Below are 25,283 nucleotides of genomic sequence, written 5' to 3' on the forward strand. Positions count from 1 at the left end.
TCAGCTGTGCAGTTTTCCCAGCACCCCTTGCTGAAAAAACTGTCTTTTTTCCCATTTTATATTCTTGCCCCCTTTGTTAAAGATTAATTGACCATGGGTGTCTGGGTTTATTTCTGGATTCTCTATTCTATTCCATTGGTCTGTCTGTCTGTTTTTGTACCAGTGCTACACTGTCTTGATTACTCTGGCTCTAATATTGCCTGAAGTCTGGCCAAATTGGAAAAGAAGAGGTAAAATTGTTACTGTATGCTGATGACATGATGCTTTATATAGAAAACCCTAAGGACTCAACATAAAAACTACTCAAACTGATCAAGAATTCAACAAAATAGCAGGATACAAAGTTAACATTCAGAATTCAGTCACATTTCTGTATACCAACAATGAAATATTGGAAAAAGACTACAAAAATACAATACCTTTTAAAATTGCACCTCCCAAAAGTCAAATACCTGTGAATAAACCTGACCAAAGAGATGACTTATACGCTGAGAACTGTAAAACATTAATCAAGGAAATTAAAGAGGATTCAAAGAAATTGAAAGATATTGCATGCTCCTGGGTTGAAAAAATGCATATTGTAAAAATGCCCATACTACCCAAAGCAATCTACAGATTCAGTGAAATCCCTATCAAATTACCCCTGATATTTTTCATAGAACTAGAACAAATAATCCAAAAATTTATATGGAACCATAAAAGACCAAGAATTGTCAGCATAATCCTGAAGAACAAAAACCTAGCAAGCAGGAGGCATACCTTACTTATTTTTTAATTCTAATTGTTTTAGTGGATCTCTTAGGATTTTCTGTACAAGGTTGTGTCACCTGGAAATATAAAATGTTTTACTTCTTTCTTTCCAATTTAGATGTTTTTATTTCATTTTCTTGCTTAATTAATCAGACTGGAGCCTCTAGTATGATGTTGTATAGAAGTGGAATGAACATCTGTGCTTTGTTACTGAATTTATGGGAAAAATGTTCAATCTTTAACCATTTAGTATGATGTTAGCTGTGGATTTTTTTTTGTTTTATTTGGTTTTGTTTTTGGTAGATGCTGTTTACCATACTTATGAATTTCCCTCTCTTCCTAGTTCTTTTATTATTTTTTTAAAATCACAAATGAGTGTTTGATCTTTTTTATTCGTCTTTCTTTTTTTATTTTTATTATAGTTGATTTTCAGTGTTCTGTCAATTTCTACTGTATAGCAAAGTGACCCAGGCCTACATGTCTATATATTCTTTTTCTCACATTATCCTCCGTCATGTTCCATCACAAGTGATTAGATAGAGTTCCCTGTGTTACACAGTAGGATCTCATTGCTTACCCACTCTAAATGCAATAGTTTGCGTCTATTAACCCCAAACTCCCAGTCCATCCCACTCCCTCCCTCTACTCCTTGGAAACCACAAGTCTGCTCTCCAACTCCATGAGTTTTCTTCTGTGGAAAGATTCATTTTTGCCCTATATTAGATTCCAGATGTGTGTGATATCATATGGTATTTTTCTTTCTCTTTCTGACTTAATTCAGTTAATTCACTTAGTATGAGAGTCTCTTGTTCCATCCATGTTGCTACAGATGGCATTATTTTTTCCTTTTTTATGGGTGAGTAGTATTCCATTGTGTATATATTCCATTGTCTTGTTAATCCATTCATCTATCGATGGATGTTTAGGTTGTTTCCATGTCTTGATTATTATGAATAGTGCTGCAATGAACAGAGGGATAAATGTATCTTTTTCAGTGAAAGCTTTGTCTGGATGTATGCCCAAGAGTGGGATTGCTAGGTCATATGGTAGTTCTATACATAGTTTTCTAAGGTACCTCCATACTGTTTTCCATAGTGGTTATACCAATTTACATTCTCACCAATAGTGTAGGAGGGTACCCTTTTTCCCACACCCTCTTCAGCATTTGTTATTTGTTCACTTGTTAATGATGGCCATTCTGACAGGTTTGAGGTGGTAGCTCATAGTAGTTTTGATTTGCATTCCTCTAATAATTAGTAATGTTGAGCAGTTTCTTTCATGTGGTTTTTGGCCATCTGTGTATCTTTGGAGAAATGTCATTCAGGTCTTTTGCCCATTTTTCAATTGGGTTGTTGTTGTTTTTGTTTGTTTGTTTTTGCTGTTGAGTTGTATAAGTTATTTGCATATTTTAGAGATTAAGCCCTTGTCAGTTGCATCATTTGAAACTATTTTCTTTCATTCCGTAGGTTGTCTTTTTGTTATTTTTATGGTTTCCTTTGCTTTGCAAAAGCTTTGAGTTTATTTTGTCCCATTGGTTTATTTTTGTTTTCTATTTCTGTTTGCCTTGGGAGACTGACCTAAGAAAACATTTGTACAGCTGTTGTCAGAGAATGTTTTGCCTATGTGCTCTTCTAGGAGTCTGGTAGTGTCTTGTCCTATGTCTAAGTCTTTAAGCCATTTTGAGTTTATTTTTGTGCATGGTGTGAGGGTGTGTTCCAGTTTCATTGATTTATGTGAGGCCATCCAGTTTTCCCAGTACCACTTACTGAAAAGACTGTCTTTTTCCCATTTTATATTCTTGCCTCCTTTGTTAAAGATTAATTGACCTTATGTGTCTGGGTTTATTTCTGGGTTCTCTAGTCTGTTCCATTGGCCTGTATATCTGGTTTTTTTATGGTTCCATATCAATTTTTAGATTGTTGCAGTTCTATGAAAAATGTCATGGGTAATTTGATAGGGATTGCATTGAATCTGTAGATTGCTTTGGGCAGGATGGCTATTTTTACAATATTAATTCTTCCAATCCAGGAGCATGAAATATCTATTTCTTTGAATCTTCTTTCATTCCCTTGCTTGATGTTTTATAGTTTTCAGCATATGTCTTTCGCCTCCTTGGTCAGGTTTATTCCTAGGTATCTAATTTTGGAGGGTGCAATTTTAAAAGGCATTTTTAAAAATATTAATTTTCTAATATTTGTTAGTATACAGAAAGGCAAACGATTTCTGAATGTTCATCTTGTATCCTGCTACTTTGCTGAATTCATTGCTCATTTTGAGTAGTTTTTGTGTGGAGTCTTTTTTTTTTAAATAGCATGTAAGCTTTTTTTTTTTAATTTATTTTTTATTGTTATTTCCCCCAACACACTTTTTTTTTTTCCCACTGTACAGCATGGGAACCTAGTTACACAAACATGTATACATAATTTTTTTCTCCTGTTGTCATGCTGCTTTGTAAGTATCTAGACATAGTTCTCAGTGCTACACAGCAGGATCTCATTGTTAATCCATTCTAAAAACAATAGTTTGCATCTGTTAACCCCAAGCCACCAATCCCTCCTATTGTCTCCCCTCCCCCCAGGCAACTATAAGTCTATTCTCTAAGTCCATGATTTTCTTTTTTGTGGAGAGGTTCATTTGTGCTATATATTAGATACCAGATATGAGTGACATCATATGGTATTTGTCTTTCTCTTTCTGACTTACTTCACTTAGTATGAGAGTCTCTAGTTCCAACCATGTTGCTGCAAATGGCATTTTGTTCTTTTTTATGGCTGAGTAGTATTCCATTGCACATATATACCACATCTTCGTAATCCAATCATCTGTTAATGGATATTTGGGTAGTTTCCATGTTTTGGCCATTGTGAATAGTGCTGCAATGAACATGCGGGTGCATGTGTCTTTTTTAAGGAAAGTTTTGTCTGGATATATGCCCAAGAGTGGGATTGCTGGATCATATGGTAGTTCTATGTATATTTTCTAAGGTACCTCCATACTGGTCTCCATAGTGGTTGTACCAGCTTACATGCCCACCAACCATTCAGAATGGTTCTCTTTTCTCCACACCCCCTCTAGCACTTTCTATTTGTGGATTTATTAATGATGGCCATTCTGACTGGTGAGAGGTGGTATCTCATGGTAGTTTTGATTTGCATTTCTCTAATAATCAGTGATGTTGAGCATTTTTTCATGTGCTTGTTGGCCATCTGTATATCTTCCTGGGAAAAATGTCTGTTCAGGTCTTTTGCCCATTTTTCAATTGGGTTGTTGGCTTTTTTGCTGTTGAGTTGTATAAGTTGCTTGTATATTCTAGCTGTTGTCAGTTGCATCATTTGAAAGTATTTTCTCCCATTCTGTAAGTTGTCTTTTTTTCGGGGGGGGGGGTTCCTTTGCTGTGCAAAAGCTTGTCAGTTTGATTAGGTCCCATTGGTTTATTTTTGCTTTTATTTCTGTTGCCTTGGGAGACTGACCTGAGAAAACATTTATAATCTTTTCAAATGATTTTCCTGTGTATATTGAGATAATTATCTAGCTTTTATATTTTTTTCTACTAATACGGTATATTACATTAACTGATTATCAGATTTCAAACCAACTTTACACTCCTGGAATAAATCTTTCTTGTTGCTGTTATATAATTCTTTTCATATGTTGCTGGGTTTGGCTTGCTCATACTTTCTTAAGAATTTTTGTGTCTGTATTAATAAAAAACTTTGTTCTATAGGCTTGTGTGTGTGTGTATGTGTGTGATGTTTTTGTCTAGTTTTATTATCAAAGTAATACTAGTCTCAATAAAAATTTGGAGGAGTTCCCATTGTGGCTCGGTGGAAATTAATACTACTAGTATCCATGAGGATGTGGATTGGATCCCTTGCCCTTCTCATGGGTTAGGAATATAGCATTGCTGCAAGTTGTGGTGTAGGTCACAGATGCAGCTCAGATCTGGTGTTGCTGTGGCATAGGCTGGCGGCTATATCTCTGATTCTACATCTAGCCTAGGAACTTCCATATGCCACACTTGCAGCCATAAAATTAAGATGGTGATGATAATAATAATATAATAATAATAATAATAATTTGGAAAGTGTATCCTGTATCTTTTTTATAGATTTTGAGTAGAATTTGTATTAATTCTGCTTGAAATGTTTGGTAGAATTCATAAAGTAAGTCATCTGGGTATGGACTTTCTTTGTGCACACTCTAAACATTCTGCTTGGAGATCTCCTCAGCTATATATCCAGTTTCATTGCTTAAAAATTCTTCTTTTCAAATAGCTCCAGGACAGAGTTCAGCTAAGCATTCTCTCACTTTACAACAGGAATGCCCTTTCCTCTGGTTTCCAATAACATTGTTGTCATTTCCTTCAGTACCTTCACAAGCAGTGGTTTTAATGTACATATTTCTACCGATAGTCTGTTTATTGTTGTTTATATGTCCTCTAAAGTAAGTTTTCACTATCATGCTCTTCACTTCCTTCTTAGCACTCACCATTTGTGCCTTAATGACTATATTTCTACTAACAGTCTGCTGAAGTAATCCAGGCATTTTCTATTATGCCTTTCAAAAGTCTTCTAGTCCCCATACACTGTCCAATTACAAAACCTTTTCCACATTTTGGGGTATTATTAATAATAGCAATCAACTTCCAGGTACCAAAATCCATGTTAATTTCCTATTGCCACTGTAACAAATTACCACAAACTTAGTGGCTTAAATAACTACATTTATTATATTACATTTATGAAATTCAAAAATCTAAAATGGAACAGTAGGTCTATGTTTTTTTTTTTTTTCTGAGACTCTATGGAAGATTATGTCTCTTTGCCTGTTCTAGCTTCTAGAGACTTCCTGCATTCCTTGGCTTGTGCCACTGCCCCCACCCCATCTTCCAAGTTAGCAGTATAACAGCTCCTTTCCTCTTTTATTTCCTGCTTCCCTTGTAAAAACCCAGATGATTGTATCAGACTCATACAGATAATACAGGATAATCTGCTCAGCTGCAGATCCTTAATTTCATTTTATCTAAAAAGAAGCTTTTACAATGTGAAGTAACATCGTCACAAGTTTTCAGGATTATGATATGCACATGTGTATGTGTCATTATTTATGAAGCACATCATGGGTACCATGATTATAAGGCAGTTGATGTTTGAGACTTCTCTGGAGCTGGGAAGATAGAAATAGATCAAAATGAAACACCACAAAGCTGTCTGTTATTACTGAGATTTTTCCACATTTTTTTGAAATTGAATACATTGTTCCCAGATTGTTTCAAGTTTTGAGGTAATTTTTAGAATTCTGCAAAATTTTTTACTTTTTTTTAACCAGTGTTTTAATTGCTTTTATTGAGGCACAGATATTCAGAAGAACTTACTGTGAATTTTTTATATGCATATTTGAAAAAATCAACATATATAGAGAGACAATTATTTGGAATTGTAAGCAAAAAAGAATATACTTAATATGTGTACATTAATAATTTTTAAAAATTTTTACATATTTAAATGAAGAACACAATTGTTATTACGATATATTTACTATCTTAATTGTTTTATATATTTTTTATAGATTTTAATGTTTCTTGTTAAATATAATAATTTTATATTTAATGTTTCTTAATAAATATAATTCTATTGATCTTTACATATATATATGTCACCAGAGGAAAATTTTTAAAAAACCGGACAAATTGGTGGCTTTTCAATTGGTTTCTCAAGGAATTTCAAGTATTCAAACATATAGGTTTGCCTATTTGTGGTTATTTCTCGTTTGATAAAATAATGTATAGCTGCCAGTGGACCTATAATACAAACACTATTTTTAAACATTGTCATAATATGATAAATTCAGATGTTCAATATCAGTAATAACTATACAGTTATATAAAATGGAAGTTCTGAATTTTTACAGAGAATATAAATCTTGTATTTTGCTTCAAGTAAATATTATGGCTTTTAATTCTGGAGATAATTTTGGACATTATTCCATGACATCAAACATTTTTTTTCAAGGAGAATTGTAGTTTGTTCATTGTGGCAACTTATATCTTATTCCTAGTTCAACCTTCATACTAGTTTTTTTTTTCTTTTTCCAATATTATCGAGATATAATTCATATATAACATTGTGTAAGTTTGTTATACATGTGATGTGTTGATACACATATGTAATGCAAAATGATTATCACAATAAAATTGGTTAATACATATACAACCTCACATAATTACCTTTTTTGTGTGTTGATAATGTTTTATATTTACTCTATTAGCAGATTTCAAGTATATGATACATTATCGTTAGCTATACTTGTTAATCTTAAAACTGCAAGTTTGTACTCTTTTCTCCCAACTTTCTGCCCTTAGCAACCACCATTCTACTCTCTGTTAGTATGGGTTTGGCTATTTTAGATTCCACATGTAGGTGTGATATGTATTATTTATCTTTCTCTGACTTACTTCATTCAGCATAATGCCATCAAGGTTTATTCATGTCGTTGCAAATGGTAGGATTTTCTTTTTTATGGCTGAGTAATATCTTATTATGTATGTATATATATACATCTTATTTTCTTTCTCTTTTCTTGAAGTATACTTGATTTACAATGTTGTTTTAGTTTCTGGTATACAGCAAAGTGATTGAAAAAAATATGTATATGAATTCTTTTTCAGATTATTTTCTGTCATAGGTTATTATAAGATACTGAACATATTTTCCTGTGCTATACAGTAGGCCATTGTTGTTTATCTGTTTTATATATAGTATATAGTAATGTGTATCTGTTAATACCAAATGCCTAATTTATCCCTCCCCCTCCTTTCCCCTTTGATATTTGTCTTTCTCTGTCTAACTTACTTCACTTAGTATGATAAGCTCTAGATCCATTCATGTGGCTGCAAATGGCAATAATTCATTTGTTTTACTGGATAAGTAATATTTCATTACATAACCTCTCACATCTTTATCCAATCATCTGTCAGTGGGCACTTAGGTTGCTTCTGTGTATTTACTACTGTAAATGGTTCTGCTATGAACACTGGGGCACTTTTCAGCTTTTCAAATTTTTTATCTTTTAAAAGTTTTTATCTTTTCTGGATATATGTCCAGAAGTGAGATTGCTGGATTATACAGTAACTCTATTTTAGTTTTTTAAGAAACTTCTATACTGTTTTCCATGGTGGCTGCACCAATTTACACTCCCACCAATAGTGCAGGAAGATTTTCTTTTCTCCACACCCCCTGAAGCATTTTTAGCATTATTTTCTTTATCATTCATCTGCCAATGAACAGTTAGGTTGTTTCCATATCTTGAATATCATTATTTTTCTTTTTTTTTTCAGGCCACACCCCCAGGATACGGAAACTCCCAGGCTAGGGGTGAATCGGAGCTTTAGCTGCAGGCCTACGCCAAAGCCACAGCAATGCTAGATCTGATACACATCTGCGACCTATACCACAGCTCACAGAAGCACCATATCCTTAATCCACTGAAGGAGGCCAGGGATTGAACCCGCATCCTCATGGATACTAGTTGGATTTGTTTCCACTGCACCACAACAGGAACTCCCTGAATATCATTATTAATATAGCGGTAAAAGTGGTGTGCAACAACATATTCCCAGATGGGTCACAAAACATGTCTTAGCAAATTTCAGAATAATATAATCATACCAAGTATTTTTCTGACCACAATGGTATGAAAGTAGAAATTAATATCAGGAGAAGAGCTGGGGAATTCACAAATATATTGAGATTAAACATGCTTTTAAGCAACCCATAGTCAAAGTAGAAAAAAAATATATAAATAAAAAAAATCTTAAGACATATGAAAATGGAAATACTACATATAAAAATCATAGGATGCTACAAAAGTAGTTCAAAGAGGGAAATTTATAGCCATAAATATCTACATTAAGAAACTAGAAAGATTTCAAGTAAGGATCCTCACTTTAACACCTCAAAGAACTAGAAAAAGAATTGACTCCAAAGTTCAAAGAAAGAAGGAAATAACCAAGATAAGAGCAAAAATGAAAGATAATGAAAAACAGTTGAAAAATCAATGAAACTAAGATCTTGCTCTTTGAAAAGATGATTAAAACTGACAAATTTTAGCTAGGTTAACTAAGAAAGGAAGAGGGTGGAATTAAACAAAATAGATGTGAAAGAAGAGACGTCACAGAAATACAAAGGATTTTGAGAGACTACTGGGGGGAAAAAATGACTGACAAGAAATTTGATATCCTAGAAAAAATGGATAAATTCCTAGAAAAATACAACCTGCCGAGACTGAATCATGAAGAAATAGAAATGTAATCAGACCTGTAAAGTGTAAAGGGATTGAATCAATAATCAGAAAACTCTAACACAGAAAATCCCAGATCCAGATGGGTTCACTGGTGACTTCTGTCAAACATTCAAGTAGAATTAATGCCAGTCTTTTTCAAAATCTTCAGAAAAACTGAAGAGCAACAGATACTCCTAAACTACTTTTATGAAGCCAGGGTTACTCTGATATTAAAGCCAATGATAAAATTGAAAAGAGAATTACAGGCCATTACTCCTGATTAATACAGATACAAAAATTGTCAACAAAATATTATCAGACTAACTCAAAAGCACATTAAAGGGCCATTCACCATGATCAAGTGGGTTTTTTCCTCTGGGATACAAGGATGGCTCAACATGCAAAGCAATACATGGATACACCACATTTATAAAATGAAAGATAAAAATTATATTATCATTTTGATAGATGCAGAAAAAGAATTTGAAAAAATACATCTTTTAAAATTAAAAACTTAGCAAATTGGGTATAGAAGGAATGTACTTCAACATAAAAAAGGCCATGTACAATAGCCCACAGATAACATCATACCTAACTGAATTGTTGAAAACTTTTTCTCCAAGATCAGAAAAATTACAAGAATACCTAGTCTCACCAATTCTATTTAACATAGTACTGGAACTAGTAGTTATAGTAGTTAGGAAAGAAAAGTAATGAAAAGTATCCATGTTGGAAATGATGAAACAGAATTATCTGTTTATAGATGACATGCTATTACATACAGAAAATTCTCTAAACTAAAAACTTTTAAAACTAGTAAATAAATTCAGCAAAGTTGCAGAATGCAAAACTGAAATCAGTTACATCACTATACACTGAACAGAATTTCTGAAAGAGACATTGAGAGCAATCTGACTACAGTAATAAAATGTTTAGGAATAAATTTGACCAAAGGCATGAAAGGCTTGTACCCTAAAAATTATAAGTCATGGTTGAAACAAATTGACAAGGACACAAATAAATGGAAATATATTCCATGCTCATGAACTGGAAGAATCGATAGTGTTAAAATATCCATACTAGCCAAGGCCATCTATAGATTCAATGCAATCCTGATAAAAATCCCCATGACATTTCTCACAGAAGTTGAAAAAACTGTCCTAAAATTTGCATGGACCTGAAAAAGACACTGACTAGCCACAGAGTCTTGAAAAAGAACAAAGCTGAAGGCATCCTGCTTCCTGATTTTAAACTATATTCAAAAAGCCATAACTAAAACAGTATAGTGTTGGCATACAAGCAGGCAGGATGCCAACAATACACGATGGGAAAAGGACAGTCTCATCAATAAGTGGTGTTGGGAACATTATATATCCACATGCAAAAGAATAAAACTGAATGCGTATCTTATACCACTCACAAAAATTAACTCAAAATGAATCAAAGATTTCAAGTTAAGACCAGAAATTATAAAACTGCCAGAAGAAAAAAAAAATAGGGGAAAGTATTCTTAATATTGGTTTAGGCAGTGTTTTCTTGGATGAGTCATGAAAGCATAAGGCAACAAAAACTAAAACAAGTGGGACTACATTAAACTAGAGTTCTGTATAGCAAAGGAAATAAACTACATATCTAATAAGAGACTAATATCCAAAATATATAAAGAACTCATACAATCCAATTTAAAAATGACCAGCAGGTATATGAAAAAATGCTCAGTATCATCAGGGAACTGCAAATTAAAATGGCAATAAGTATCACTTCACATCTGTTAAGATGGCTTTTATTAAAAAAACAAGAGGGAGTTCCCGTCGTGGGCGCAGTGGTTAATGAATCCGACTAGGAACCATGAGGTTGCGGGTTGGGTCCCTGCCCTTGCTCAGTGGGTTAACCATCCGGCGTTGCCGTGAGCTGTGGTGTAGGTTGCAGACGCGGCTCGGATCCCGCGTTGCTGTGGCTCTGGCGTAGGCCGGTGGCTACAGCTCCGATTCAACCCCTAGCCTGGGAACCTCCATATGCCGCGGGGGCGGCCCAAGAAATAGCAACAACATAAAAAACAACAACAACAACAAAAATATCCTATGCAGTAGAATATTATTCAGCCATGAGAAAGAAGGAAATCCTGCCATTTGTAATAACATGGATGTATCTTGAGGACGTATATGTGGAACCTTAAAAAAATTGTAAAAAAAGAGAGTAGAATGGTAGTTACTAGGGGCCAGAGGGCTGAGGAATTGGGGAGATGTCGTTTATGGGTACAAACTTGCAACACACAAAAATAATAATTACGTAATAAAAGTATTAACTAATATTGTAGTAATCATATTGCAATATATAAACATATCAATTAATACATTGTATACTTCAAATGCACACAGTTATATTCAGTTATATTTCCATAAATTATTTTTTAAAAAGAAAGTGCAATGTAGATATATCTTCAATGTTGTGGTTCACTAAACTTCCTTAAAGCAACTCTTTCAAATCTTTATTGGGAAAATTGCAGACCTCCACTTTTGGGGATTCGGTTACTGGAAAATTGCTGTGTTCCTTTGCTGATGTCATGTTTCCTTGATTTTCAGTTTTTCATGCTTAAGTTTTTACCTTGCTGTCTTTTCATGTGAAGCAGTAGTCAACTCCTTCATTCTTTACTGATTGGTTTCTGGAGAGAAATACCTTTTGACAGCCCTTTTAGGGATTCTGAGGTTCTCTCAGACCTTTCTATGAATATACCTGCTCCATACTTCTTATTCCCTATTGGGGGTAATTCTTAAGATTTTATGCCTCTCTTTATCCTGTATAGCCAGGCCAGATGCTGACAGCCTCTTGTTTGCTTTCCCTAGGGTTGTATGGAAGACTCAAGTTTGAGTGATTTTTTCCTAAATCTTGCATTGTCAGGCCCGCTTTCTGCATGTGCTCACTAGCCATCTGAAAATATTCAGTCTTATCAGCTTTGAAGCATACACAGGGAACTGGCCAGAAGGTAGGGGTATGAGTGAGTGAGGTACATGAAGTATTGGCAGTGCCTGTGAGGCAGCTGGAGTGGATCTGCAGGTGAGGCATCCCCTAGGGTTGGTGGGTGAGCTACCTGAGGGAGTCTGTGATGCAGTTAGTAGGATCCATGTCTTTTTGATGTCCTGCAAGAGTCCTAGCTACAATTCTCTCAACCGCCCTCTCACTGTTCTACAACCTCATTATTCTGAATAGACATTATTCTGATGTCTTTGGCAGCATCCTGCACATATAGGGAAGTTGGGGACTCACTCACATGCCCAACCTTGCTCAGTGGGAAAAATCATAGCTGAGAAGGTCTCCAGTGGTACTGAGCTTTGCCACCTTGGGGAACAGATGATGTGGGCAATGTGAAAGCCTTCCTCTTACCCTCTTCAATGTGTTCAATATCTGATATATTTTTGCTCCAAATGTGTGCTGGAATATCTCTGTGGAACTGTTGGACTTTCACAAAGGCATTGTCACTTATGGATGACTGTCAAAATCAGTCTTCTTTGGGTGAAATATGGGAGAAAACTGTGATTTGGCCACTTTAATAATGTCATTCTCATCTCAGTTTTACAGATTGAAAATATGAGCCTGAGAGATATTTTTTTTGTCATTTAGATATATCATTAGAGAAGCCAGAAATAACACCCAGGTGTCCTAAAAAGAAGAAATAGCAGGAGTCATTGAGATAGATCATGAAAAGTGGGGATGAGGTGAGGGTGGGGATGTGTGGGGATGGAGTAAATGTATCAGAGCAGTAGAGAGGAGGCTTATATAGGGACACATGTATTTTACATATGTGGCTAATTATAACTCAATTAAGACAGGGTTGGAGATTTGTTACTCATGAGCTGTTAATTGTTTTTCTGTTCTCTAGATAGAAATGTAAATCTCTCCTTCCTACTTTTGACATTGAATACTTGAGTGGGAATTTCAGAGACTTTTCCTAAACACAAGAAGCTGGGCATCCTCTCCAGAAAGGCCTCAAGGTTTTCACTTAAATCAGGACATTAGCAATGAAGCATCAACCAAGTTATAGATCTTTTTGCCTGAAAGCTACATGTAAGTAGTCTTCCTAAAGTAAGTTATAAAATCTTCATGATGTAGGTCATGAATAGGATCATAGACCCAGAGAAAGAGCAGACATCTGTTATGGTGACCAACAAATTGGAACATATTTGTCTCTGGAGACGCCATGTTGAGAGACAAATGAGAGTTGAGTTTGAAGAGGCTTGATCCTCTGTCTGGCCCACATTCACAGCCTCTCAATGCTGTTGTGAGGAAGAGTCTAAGATGGGACATCCACAGAGCCATAACAATAAACATTCCATTCAGAACTTTGAGGCTAATTCATTCTGTGAGTACTCACTTGTGTGCTAGGATGTAAAGCTGATGATTCCTGTAGTTCTGAGATGGCAGCAGAGGGACAAAGTAGAGTGCCAAGTACTACACACATTGCATTTGAATAATTGACCAAGTTGGGGACACTTACTCATGGGCTTATTGGTAGTTAAAAGCTCTACAACTCTATGTTAAACAATGATCACAGAATTTTTCAAATGACATCACAGCCCAGTAAATCGTTTAAGAGTATTGTATGTAGTCTTCTGTTGTATTGATTTCCCTGTTTTGCACTTTGTACAAGGGGATATTCTTGAGAACCACCCCTCTTTTAAATGTATATGAAAGAGGGAATATTTTTTGTTTTTTTGTACTTTATGGAAGGGGTTGTTCTCGAGAAGCCCCCTTCAAATACATATGAAAGGGAGACAGACTAAGTGGAATGTGAATTAGGTCATTACATTTTGTATTAGGTGTTGATTAGGGAAAAGGTAAAGACATTGGTATCTCAAAAGGGGAATGAAAGGTATTCAAATGGAGGAGAGCAACTTCACTGCATGAGGACTTGATATAGAGTGATGGGGATGCTACAGAGTTTTCCTTGTGCATGAGCTCATTTGTTAACCTTAGCTATGGTCAACACAACACACTTGGACATTTGTAAACCCCCTTGAACCAAGGGAAGGGACTTGCACAGCATGTGCATGGATGTAAGCATGAAAGACCACCATGTCCCTGCCCATGACATCAGTGAAGCCGTGGTTGTGGTGGGAGGGTTCTCTGAAAACAGGGACAGAGGTTTAGCACCTCACATTCTAGCTTTTCAGGAGAGAGAGACAGGTGCCCACTGACCACTACAAGGGGGAAAAGACTGTGATAAAGGCTACCACTTAGTGGAAGATGAAGGTACCAGCCAGAATGGCCATCATCCCATCTGTTGGTGGGATTGTAAATTGGTGCAACCACTGTGGAAAGCAGTTTGGAGATTCCTCAGAAAACTAAACATAGAACTACCATTTGATCCCGCAATCCCACTCCTGGGCATCTATCCAGAGAAAACCACGACTCACAAAGACACATGTACTCCAATGTTCATTGCAGCACTATTTACAATAGCCAAGACATGGAAACAACCTAAATGTCCATCAACAGAGGAGTGGATCCAGAAGATGTGGTACATATACACAATGGAATATTACTCAGCCATTAAAAAGAACGAAATACCAGCATTTTTAGCAACATGGATGGACCTAGAAACTATCATGCTAAGTGAAGTCAGCCATACAAGGAGACACCAACATCCAATACTTTCACTGACATGTGGAATCTGAAAAAAAGGACAGACGGAACTTCTTTGCAGAACAGATGCTGACTCACAGACATTGAAAAACTTCTGATCTCTGGAGGAGACAGTTTGGGGGGTGGGGGGATGTGCCTGGGCTGTGGGATGGAAATCCTGTGAAATCAGATTGTTATGATCATTATACAACTACAGATGTGATAAATTCATTTGAGTAATAAAAAAATGAAAACAAACAAACAAACAAAAAAAGGAACTAACTTCTCCCTGGGGAAGTGAGAAAGGCTAAATAGGTACAGCCAACAGCAACTCAGAATCTCTTGGCCAAATTAAAATGTTTAAAACGGCCCCTTTTTCTGGACCCAGAGGGATCAAATGAGCATATCCTCTTGGGTCCAGTAAACTGCATTACAGGTTTCAGAAAACTGACATGAATAAATAATTGAAGGAAATGAAGAGGCACTATATCTCACTTAAAATCTAGTATATTTGGAGTTTTGAAAGGGACATATTGTCTCTTCACACGTCTTCATCCAGATCTGCTCTTTAAAAAACTTCAGTGTTCAATGGTTTAAAAATGTATATTGTGTACCCTAAACTATTTTCCATACAATTTTAAATGTTGATGTAGGTAACCTAATTAAATGACAAAATTGGAAGAAATGCTAAAGTTTTATTTTGACTCATGTTTCTTTCTTACCATGATTTAACTTGCTTTATACAGGCAGAATCAAGGAAAGATTAAATAATTGATGTTCGGTAAATGACTAGAGGCTAATTCAATTTAATAGGACACTAATGAGCTGCTTTGCATACTCTTCCCCATTACCTGATCTGAGGTTCCCAGTTAAAAGGCAGATATTTAAAGAAACCTACTCAGAATATTATTCAAGTAGAAGTACACTGTCAAGAAAATTGAAAGAGAATTACTGATATAAAAATGTTGAGCAATTTGGATCAGGGAATAGGAGAGGTAGCCAGAAATAGATCCAGAAGTCTGAGCATTGATTCTGGTAGAGATAGGCATTAGACACTGGGAAAAAATGTGCAATTCAGTGATACTGGGATAATTACTGATATAAAATAAGATCTCTACTCACTCTATATAAAGAATTATACCACCAGTGTGGTGCTGGTACAAAAAACAGACATACAGACTAATGGAACAGAGTATAGAACCCAGAAATAAACCCAGACACCTATGGTCAATTAATCTTCAACAAAGGAGGCAAGAATATAAAATGGGAAGAAAACAGTCTCTTCAGCAAGTGGTGCTAAGAAAACTAGACAGCTGCATGTAAATCAATGAAGCTAAAACACACCCTCACACTATGCACAAAAGTAAACTCAAAATGGCTTAAAGACTTAAACATAAGACAAGACACCATAAAATTCCTAGAGGAGAACATAGGCAAAACATTCTCCAACATTAACCTTACAGAGATTTTCTTAGTTCAATCTCCCAAAGCAACAGAAATAAAAGCAAAAATAAACCAGTGGGACCTCATCGAATTTAAAAGATTTTGCATAACAAAGGAAACCATAAAAAAGAATCTATGGAATGGAAGAAAATAGTTTCAAATGATGCAAGTGATAAGGGCTTAATCTCTAAAATACACAAATAACTCATACAGCTCAATGGCAAAAAACAAACGACCCAGTCAAAAAATGGGCAGAAGACTTAAAAAGACATCTCTTAAGGAAGACATGTTGATAGCCAATAGGCACATGAATAAAAGCTCAACATTACTAATTATTAGATAAATGCAAATCAAAACTACAGTGAGGTAACCAACTCACACTGGTCAGAATGGCCATCATTAACAAGTCAACAAGTAACAAATTCTGGAGAGGGTGTGGAAAAAAGTGTACCCTCCTTCATTGTTGGTGCGAATGTAAATTGGTACAACCATTATGGAAAACAGTATGGAGGTATCTCAGAAAACTAAATATAGAACTACCGTATGACCTGGCAATCCCAATGCTGGGCATATATCTGGGCAAAACTTACAGTGAAAAAGATGCATGCACCTATATGTTCATTGCAGCACTATTTACAATAGCCAAGACATGGAAACAATCTAAATATCCATCGACAGATAAATAGATTAAGAAGATATATATAACAATGGAATACTACTCGGCCATAAAAAAGAACAAAATAATGTATTTGTTGCCACACGGATGGAACTAGAAACTCTCATACTAAGTGAAGTAAGCCAGAAAGAGAAAGACAAATACATCATATCACTTACATATGGAATGTAATATGTGGCACAAATTAACCTATGTATAGAAAGGAAACAAACTCATCTCATGGATTTGGAGATCAGACTTGTGGCTGCCAAGGGAGACAGGGAAGGCATAGGATGAATGGGGAGTTTGAGGTTAGTAGATGCCAACTATTGCACTTGGAGTGGATAAGCAATGAGGTCCTGCTGTATAACACAGGGAACTATATCTATTCACTTGTGATGGAAAATAATGGAGGATAATATGAGAAAAAGAATGTATATATAGATGTATGAGTGGGTGACTTTGCTATACAGCAGAAATTGACAGAACATTGTAAATCAACTATAATAGAAAAATAAAAATCTAAAAAAATAAAATTAGTTCCAAGTTGATTAATGACCTATGAAAGTCAAACCTATAAAACAAAACATCATGAGAAATAAACCATGAAAAATAATTGATAAATATGATTATTTAAACTTCTGCACAAAAAAATCACAAATAATGTAAAAGAAAAGCCACAATCTGATAGAAGATATTTGCAATGCATATAACTTGTAAGAAATTGGTAACCTCAAAAAGAACTTCTAAAATCAATAAGAAAAAAGCAAACTGATAGAAAAATGATTTCAATATGTAAAATGGTGGTTCATATTAGAAGAAATATGAACATCCAACAAAGAAATGAAAATATGCTCAATTTTACTAGAAACCTGAGAAATGAAAATTAAAACAAGAATGTCACAAAAATTGACAATATCAAGATGTGAAGAGTATGTAAAACAGGAACAGTGCTGCTGATGAATTGGAATAACTGCCTTAAGAGCATTATTATAATATTTCATGATAAGATTTTCATACCCTTCACACCAGCAATTCCAGTAATAGGGATAGCCCCATAGAACTTTTTCCATTATGTGTATAAGGAAACGTGTATAGAAATCTCACTCCAAGATTTATTATAGAGAAAGTTAGTGTATTTGGGTTCTCCAGAGAGACAGAAGAAGGGAGCATACAGGATGGAGGGGGAAAGGAGAGGAAGATTTATAGGAATTGGCTTACATGACTGTGGAGGCTGTCAAGTTCAGAATGTGCAGGGGAGGCCAGCAGATTGGAGACCCAGGGAAGAGTGGATGCTGCAGTCTGAGACTAAAAGCAGGAGGTTGGCCTTCTCTCTTTTTATCAAGGCCTTCAGCTATTTGGATGAGGCCCAACCACATTATGAAAGGTGGTACACATTAGTCAGTGTCTAGTGATTTAAGTGTTTATGCTCATCTAAAAAAAAATACCTTAAAAGAATCATGTAGAATAATGTTTGACTAAATACCTGGGTACTTTGGCCTAGCCATGTTAACGTCATAATTAATAGTAACCAAAATGCTCATCAAAAACTGAACAAAGATGTTTTGTTATATAAAACAGAGTACTGTCTAACCATAAAGGTGGGCAAACCAGAGCTACAGCTAACAACACAGACAGCCTAACAAAAATATTAAATGAAAAATTCCAAGTGCAGAATATATATATATAAATATATATATATATATATATATATATATATATGTATATATATTTAGTGTGGCATTACATCACACACATATATACAGTGTTATGCCATTTATTCATTTATTTCCTACTAAAACACATAAAAGTTGTACTATATTTTGTTTAGATTATATATATATATATATCACAGATTATCCAAAATATTTCATTCATGAAAGAACTATGAATAGTATTACCCACTGACTAGAAAAAAAGAATTGACAAAAATATCTTACCAGTTTTATTTCCTTTTCTTAAATTGAACTTTTTGATTTAATTTACATTGCTATATATAGTCACTCAGTTTTTGGGGATGTTTTCAGTTACCTGAATGTCAGGGGTAATGGCATGAAGGGTGTTTTTTTTTTTTTTTAGATTTATAAAAGAACTAATCGATAGGAGGGACAGATGGCAGAAGAGTAGGGGGACATGCTTGCCCTCTCCCATAAACACAACAAAAAAAACACAGATAAATGACTTGCACAGAACAGCAACCAATTGCTGGAAGAAGAACCTAAACTCCAATAACGGCAAGAAGTTCGTGACATTACTAGGTAAAACAAGAGAAAAGAGGAGAGTGAGAGAAGGTGAATCCGAGCTGGATGGGTGCTCCCGAAAGGGAACTGAGGAGGAGAAAGGGATCCTGCACCCTGGAAAGTCACCTACTCAGGGGAAAGATCAAACGAACCGGAGGAATCTCCAGATGCAGAGAAGAGTGTAGCAGTAAGCTGGAGTTCTGAAAAGCAGATCAAGAACCGAACAGACCAACTGAACTATGGGCACAGTCACCAAAAATTGAGATGCCTGGGTGGGGACTGGGCACCAAGACCTTGGTTCTGGAGGTTAGTCCCAGGAAAGAGCTGGGGGGGGCAGGGTGGAGCAGAGCCTGCTTGGGAGGTCTAGAAACCAGTCTGTCAAGTTTGACAGGGCAGAGACTGCCTGGGAGACTAGAAAACAAAGCTGTCCCAGAGGAAGGGAGCAATACTCTAGGGGCGGGGAAGTGGAAAGCTACATCAGAGGGAACCTGGGAGAAGAGCCTGGTCTGTGCCCGTGCTGGGGAGGGGAGAGAGGAAGGGGTGGGTCCCCATAGAATACCCCCCATGCCACAGCAAGCTTACCAGCCCACTAGCTATCAGAAAGCTGTGCTTCCCAGTGCATCCCCTCCCCCCACCCCTGCCACCCCCTAAGCACTCGCCGGACCTGGGGCTGCCTGCCATCCAGGAGGGCTGGCCTCAAAAATTGCCTGAAGCCTACCACTGCAGGGGCTGTCCCTGCACAGGCCTGCTTGCCCTTTGAAGGGGCTACACCCCCGTGGAGCAGCACCAAACACCACTAACCCTGGAGAGAAGGCCTGCAGCCCAGAAAAGCTAGAACAAGCCTGGCTGGGCTGTGAAAAGATCTGCCTAATTCTCAGGCAGTCTTTCCGAGTCAGCCTGCCCTGGGGAAGAGCCTCTTGGTTTCACAGTGGCCCAGCTAGCTGCTCCAGCTCACGGGAGGAGCTGCACTTCCACGAAACAATGGCACAGGACTGCCAGCTCCTGGCAGGACCCCCTGCACCCCAGAAAAGCTACAACAAGCCTGCCTGGGCCGTGAGAAGATCTGACTAATTCTTGGACAGTCTTTCCTAGTTGGGCTGCACTGGGGAGGAGCCTCTTGGGCTTGCAGTAGCCCAGCTAGCTGCCAAAGCCCTCAGGGGGAGCCGAACTCTTGCAGAACAGCTGCATAGGACTGCCAGCTCCAGGCAGGGCCCCCTGCAGCACAGAAAAGCTACAACAAGCCTGGCCAGGCTGTGAAAAGATCTGCCTAATTTTTGGACGGTCTTTCTTAGTCAAGCGGCCCTGGGGAGGAGCCTCCTGGCTTCACAGAGGCCAGCTAGTCAATCCAGCTCTCAGGAGGAGCCGCACATCTGTGGAACAATGGAACAGGACTGCCAGCTCCTGGCAGGACCCCCCGCACCCCAGAAAAGCTACAACAAGTCTGGCTGGGCCGTGAAAAGATCTGCCTAATTCTTGGACAGTCTTTCTGAGTCGGGACGCCCTGGGGAGGAGCCTCGTGGGTTGGCAGTGGCCCAGCTAGCTGCCCAAGTCCTCAGGGGGTGCCGAGCTCTCGCGGATCAGCTGCATAGGACTGCCAGCTCTCTGAAGGACCCCCTGCAGCCCAGAAAAGCTACAACAAGTTTGGACAGACTGTGAAATGATCTGCCTACATTCTCAGACCGTCCTTCTGAGTTGGGCTGCCCTAGGGAAGAGCCTCTTGGGTTCTCAGTGACCCAGATAGCTGCTCCAGCCACCGGGGGGTGCTGCACTCCTGAGGAACAGCTGCCCAACACCACCAACCCCCTGCAAGAACCCCACAGCCTAAAAACACCAGAGCAAACTCTGCCTGACTGAGTGAAATCTGCTGCCATCGTGGTGTGGACCTCCCAGTCCTGTCTGCCCTCAGGAAGTCCTCCTTTGCTTCAAAGAGACCCTGTTAGCCCCATCAACACTCCAGAAAAGCCACACTGCTCAAAAAAGACAGACCAACAATGCCAGCCCTCAGGAAAATTCCACCACAGTGACAAGGCAAACACTGCCCAGTCATGGAGAGTACAACTCCCCCAGGAAAAAGAAAACAACAAGAAAGATGAAGAAGCTGAGAAACCACCCCCAGTCAAACCAACAGGAGAACTCACCTAAAACAGTCAACAATGAAACAGATCTCTGCAGTCTGACAGACCTGGAGTTCAAAAGAGAAATAGCGAATATACTGAAGGAATTAAGAGAAGATATGAACAGTAATGCAGATACCCTCAGAAAGGAACTAGAAAATATAAGGAGGAGCCAAGAAAAGCTAGAACATTCATTTGCAGAGATGCAAACGGAACTAAGGGCAGTAAAAACCAGAATGAATGATGCAGAAGAACAAATCAGTGATGTGGAAGACAGAATAATGGAAATCACCCAATCAGTTCAGCAGACAGAAAACCAAATCAAAAAACTGGAAAGCAATATAAGAGACCTATGGGATAATATAAAGCAGGCCAATCTGTGCACAATAGGAATTCCAGAAAGAGTAGAAAAATATAGGGGAATGGAAAATATATTTGAAGAAATTATCACTGGAAACTTCCCAAATCTAAAGGATACTGGGTTCAAGATACAGGAAGCACAGAGGGCCCCAAACAAACTGAACCCAAACAGACCCACACCAAGACACATCATAATAAAAATGGCAAAAGTTAGTGATAAAGAGAGGATCCTAAAGGCAGCAAGAGAAAAACAGAATGTTACCTACAAGGGAACCCCCATAAGATTTTCAGCTGATTTCTCTACAGAAACTCTATAGGCCAGGAAGGAATGGCAAGAGATATTTAAAGTGCTCAAAGGAAAAAATATGCAACCTAGAATACTCTATCCAGCAAGAATATCATTTAATATAGAAGGGGAAATAAAAATTTTTTCCAACAAACAAAAACTTAAAGAATACAGCAACACAAAACCCAGGTTAAAGGAAATATTGAAAGGGCTTCTCTAAACCGAACAGAAAGGAAGGAAAGGGAAAAAAAAGAAAAGAAAAAAAAAGAAGAAGAGGAAGAACTAGGACTGAGGAAACCACAATCAGAGAGCAGTCACTCAAATAAGCCAGCATACAGATTTAATCATGAACATGCTTCAAACAAAATAAAATTAAAAAGAAAAAACAAAGAGTCATCAAAATCATAAAATGTGGGCAAGGGATGTTAGGAAATAAATAGACCCTTTTTTGTTTGTTTGTATGTTTCTCTTCTTAATTTTAATATAGTAATGAAGTGTTTGAACCTACAGGACCATCAGGCTAAAACACACAATTATGGGAAGGGGTTAGCATACTTAAGAAACAGGGCAACCACAAGCCAAAAGCAAATATTGCATTCGCAAAAAATGAGAAAAAAAAAAAAACTCAAGCAAGCAGATAATAACCGGAGACACAACAACCAAAAAAAAAAAAAAGAAAAAAAGAATGGAGAACCATAGAATCAACTGGAACACGAGGTTCAAAATGACAATAAATAATCATCTATCAATTATCACCTTAAATGTCAAGGGACTGAATGCCCCAATCAAAAGACACAGAGTGGCTGAGTGGATAAAAAGGCAAAAGCCTTCAATATGCTGCCTACAAGAAATTCACCTTAGGACAAAGGATACATATAGATTGAAAGTGAAAGTGTGGGGAAAAATATTTCATGCCAATAGACATGACAGAAAAGCAGGAGTTGCAACACTCATATCAGACAAAATAGACTTTAAAACAAAAGACATAAAGAAAGACAAAGAAGGACACTACTTAATGATTAAGGGATACATCCAAGGAGAGGATGTTACTATCGTCAACATATATGCCCCAAATATGGGAGCACCCAGATACTTACAACAAATATTAACAGACATAAAGGGAGATATTGATGAGAATACAATCATAGTAGGAGACCTTAATACCCCCCTCACATCAATGGACCGATCCTCTAGACAGAAAACCAATAAAGCAACAGAGATGCTAAAGGACACAATAGAAAAGTTAGACTTAATTGATATCTTCAGGACACTACATTCTTCTCAAATGCTCATGGAACATTCTCAGGAATCGACCACATATTGGGACACAAAGCTAACCTCAACAAATTTAGGAGCATAGAAATTATCTCAAGTATCTTCTCTGACCACAATGCCATGAAATTAGAAACCAACCATGGGAAAAGGAAAGAGAAAAAACCTACTGCATGGAGACTAAACAACATGCTACTAAAAAACCAATGGGTCAATGAGGAAATCAAGAAGGAAATTAAAGAAAACCTTGAAACAAATGATAATGAAGACACAACCTCTCAAAATCTATGGGATGCTGTGAAAGCAGTGCTCAGAGGGAAATTTATAGCAATACAGGGATTTCTCAAAAAAGAAGAAAGATCCCAAATTGACAACTTAACCCTCCTCCTAAACGAATTAGAAAAAGAAGAACAAAAAAGGCCTAAAGTCAGCAGAAGGAAGGAAATTATAACGATCAAAGAAGAAATCAATAAAATAGAGACTCAAAAAACAATAGAGAAAATTAATAAAACCAAGAGCTGATTCCTTGAAAAGGTCAACAAAATTGACAAACCCCTGGCCAGACTCACTAAAAAGAGGAGAGAAAGAACCCACATAACCAAAATTATAAATGAAAAAGGAGAAATCACAACGGATACAGCAGAAATACAAAAAACCATAAGAGAATACTATGAGCAACTATATGGCAACAAGTTTGACAATCTGGAAGAAATGGACAATTTTCTAGAATCTTACAGCCTGCCAAAACTGAATCAAGAAGAAGCAGACCAACTGAACAGACCGATCACTAGAAATGAAATTGAAGAGGTCATAAAAACACTCTCTACAAATAAAAGTCCAGGACCAGATGGCTTCACAGGCGAATTCCACCAAACATATAAAGAAGATCTGGTGCCCATCCTCCTTAAACTCTTTCAAAAGGTTGAAGAAGAAGGAATACTCCCAAAGACATTCTATGATGCCACCATCACCCTCATTCCAAAACCAGACAGAGATACCACCAAAAAAGAAAACTATTGGCCAATATCTTTGATGAATATAGATGCAAAAATTCTCAACAAAATCTTAGCCAACCGAATCCAACAACATACCAAAAAAAATTATACACCATAACCTGGTAGGGTTCATCCCAGGTTCACAAGGGTGGTTCAACATACACAAATCAATCAACGTCATACACGACATTAACAAAACAAAAGTAAAAAATCATATGATCATCTCAATAGATGCAGAAAAAGCATTTGACAAAGTCCAACATCCATTCATGATCAAGACCCTCGCCAAAGTGGGTATAGAGGGAACATTCCTGAACATAATCAAAGCCATTTATGATAAACCCACAGCAAATATAATCCTCAATGGGGAAAAACTGAAAGCCTTCTCACTCCAATCTGGAACAAGACAGGGATGCCCACTCTCACCACTGCTCTTCAACATAGTTTTGGAAGTCCTAGCCACAGCAATTAGACAAACAACAAAAATAAAAGCCATCCATATAGGAAGAGAAGAGATCAAACTGTCACTGTATGCAGATGACATGATACTATACATAGAAAACCCTAAGGACTCAACCCCAAAACTACTTGAACTAATTAATAAATTCAGCAAAGTAGCAGGATATAAGATGAACATTCAGAAGTCAGTTGCATTTCTGTATGCCAGCAATGAAATATTAGAAAAGGAATACAAAAATACGATACCTTTTAAAATTGTACCTCACAAAATCAAATACCTCAGAATACACCTGACCAAGGAGGTAAAGGACCTATATGCCAAGAACTATAAAACTTTAATCAAAGAAATCAAAGAAGATGTAAAGAAATGGAAAGATATTCCATGTTCCTGGATTGGGAAAAGCAATATTGTAAAAATGGCCATACTACCCAAAGCAATCTACAGATTCAATGCAATCCCTATCAAATTACCCAGGACATTTTTCACAGAACTAGAACAAACAATCCAAACATTTATATGGAACCACAAAAGACCCAGAATCGCCAAAGCAATCCTGAGAAACAAAAACCAAATAGGAGGCATCACTCTCCCAGACTTCAAGAAATACTACAAAGCCACAGTCATCAAAACAGTGTGGTACTGGTATCAAAACAGACAGACAGACCAATGGAACAGAATAGAGAACCCAGAAATAAACCCTGACACCTATGGTCAATTAATCTTTGACAAGGGAGGCAAGAACATAAAGTGGGAAAAAGAAAGTCTATTCAGCAAGCATTGCTGGGAAACCTGGACAGCTGCATGCAAAG

This window comes from Phacochoerus africanus, chromosome 1 (genome assembly GCF_016906955.1).
Source record: "Phacochoerus africanus isolate WHEZ1 chromosome 1, ROS_Pafr_v1, whole genome shotgun sequence".
Lineage (NCBI taxonomy): Eukaryota > Metazoa > Chordata > Mammalia > Artiodactyla > Suidae > Phacochoerus > Phacochoerus africanus.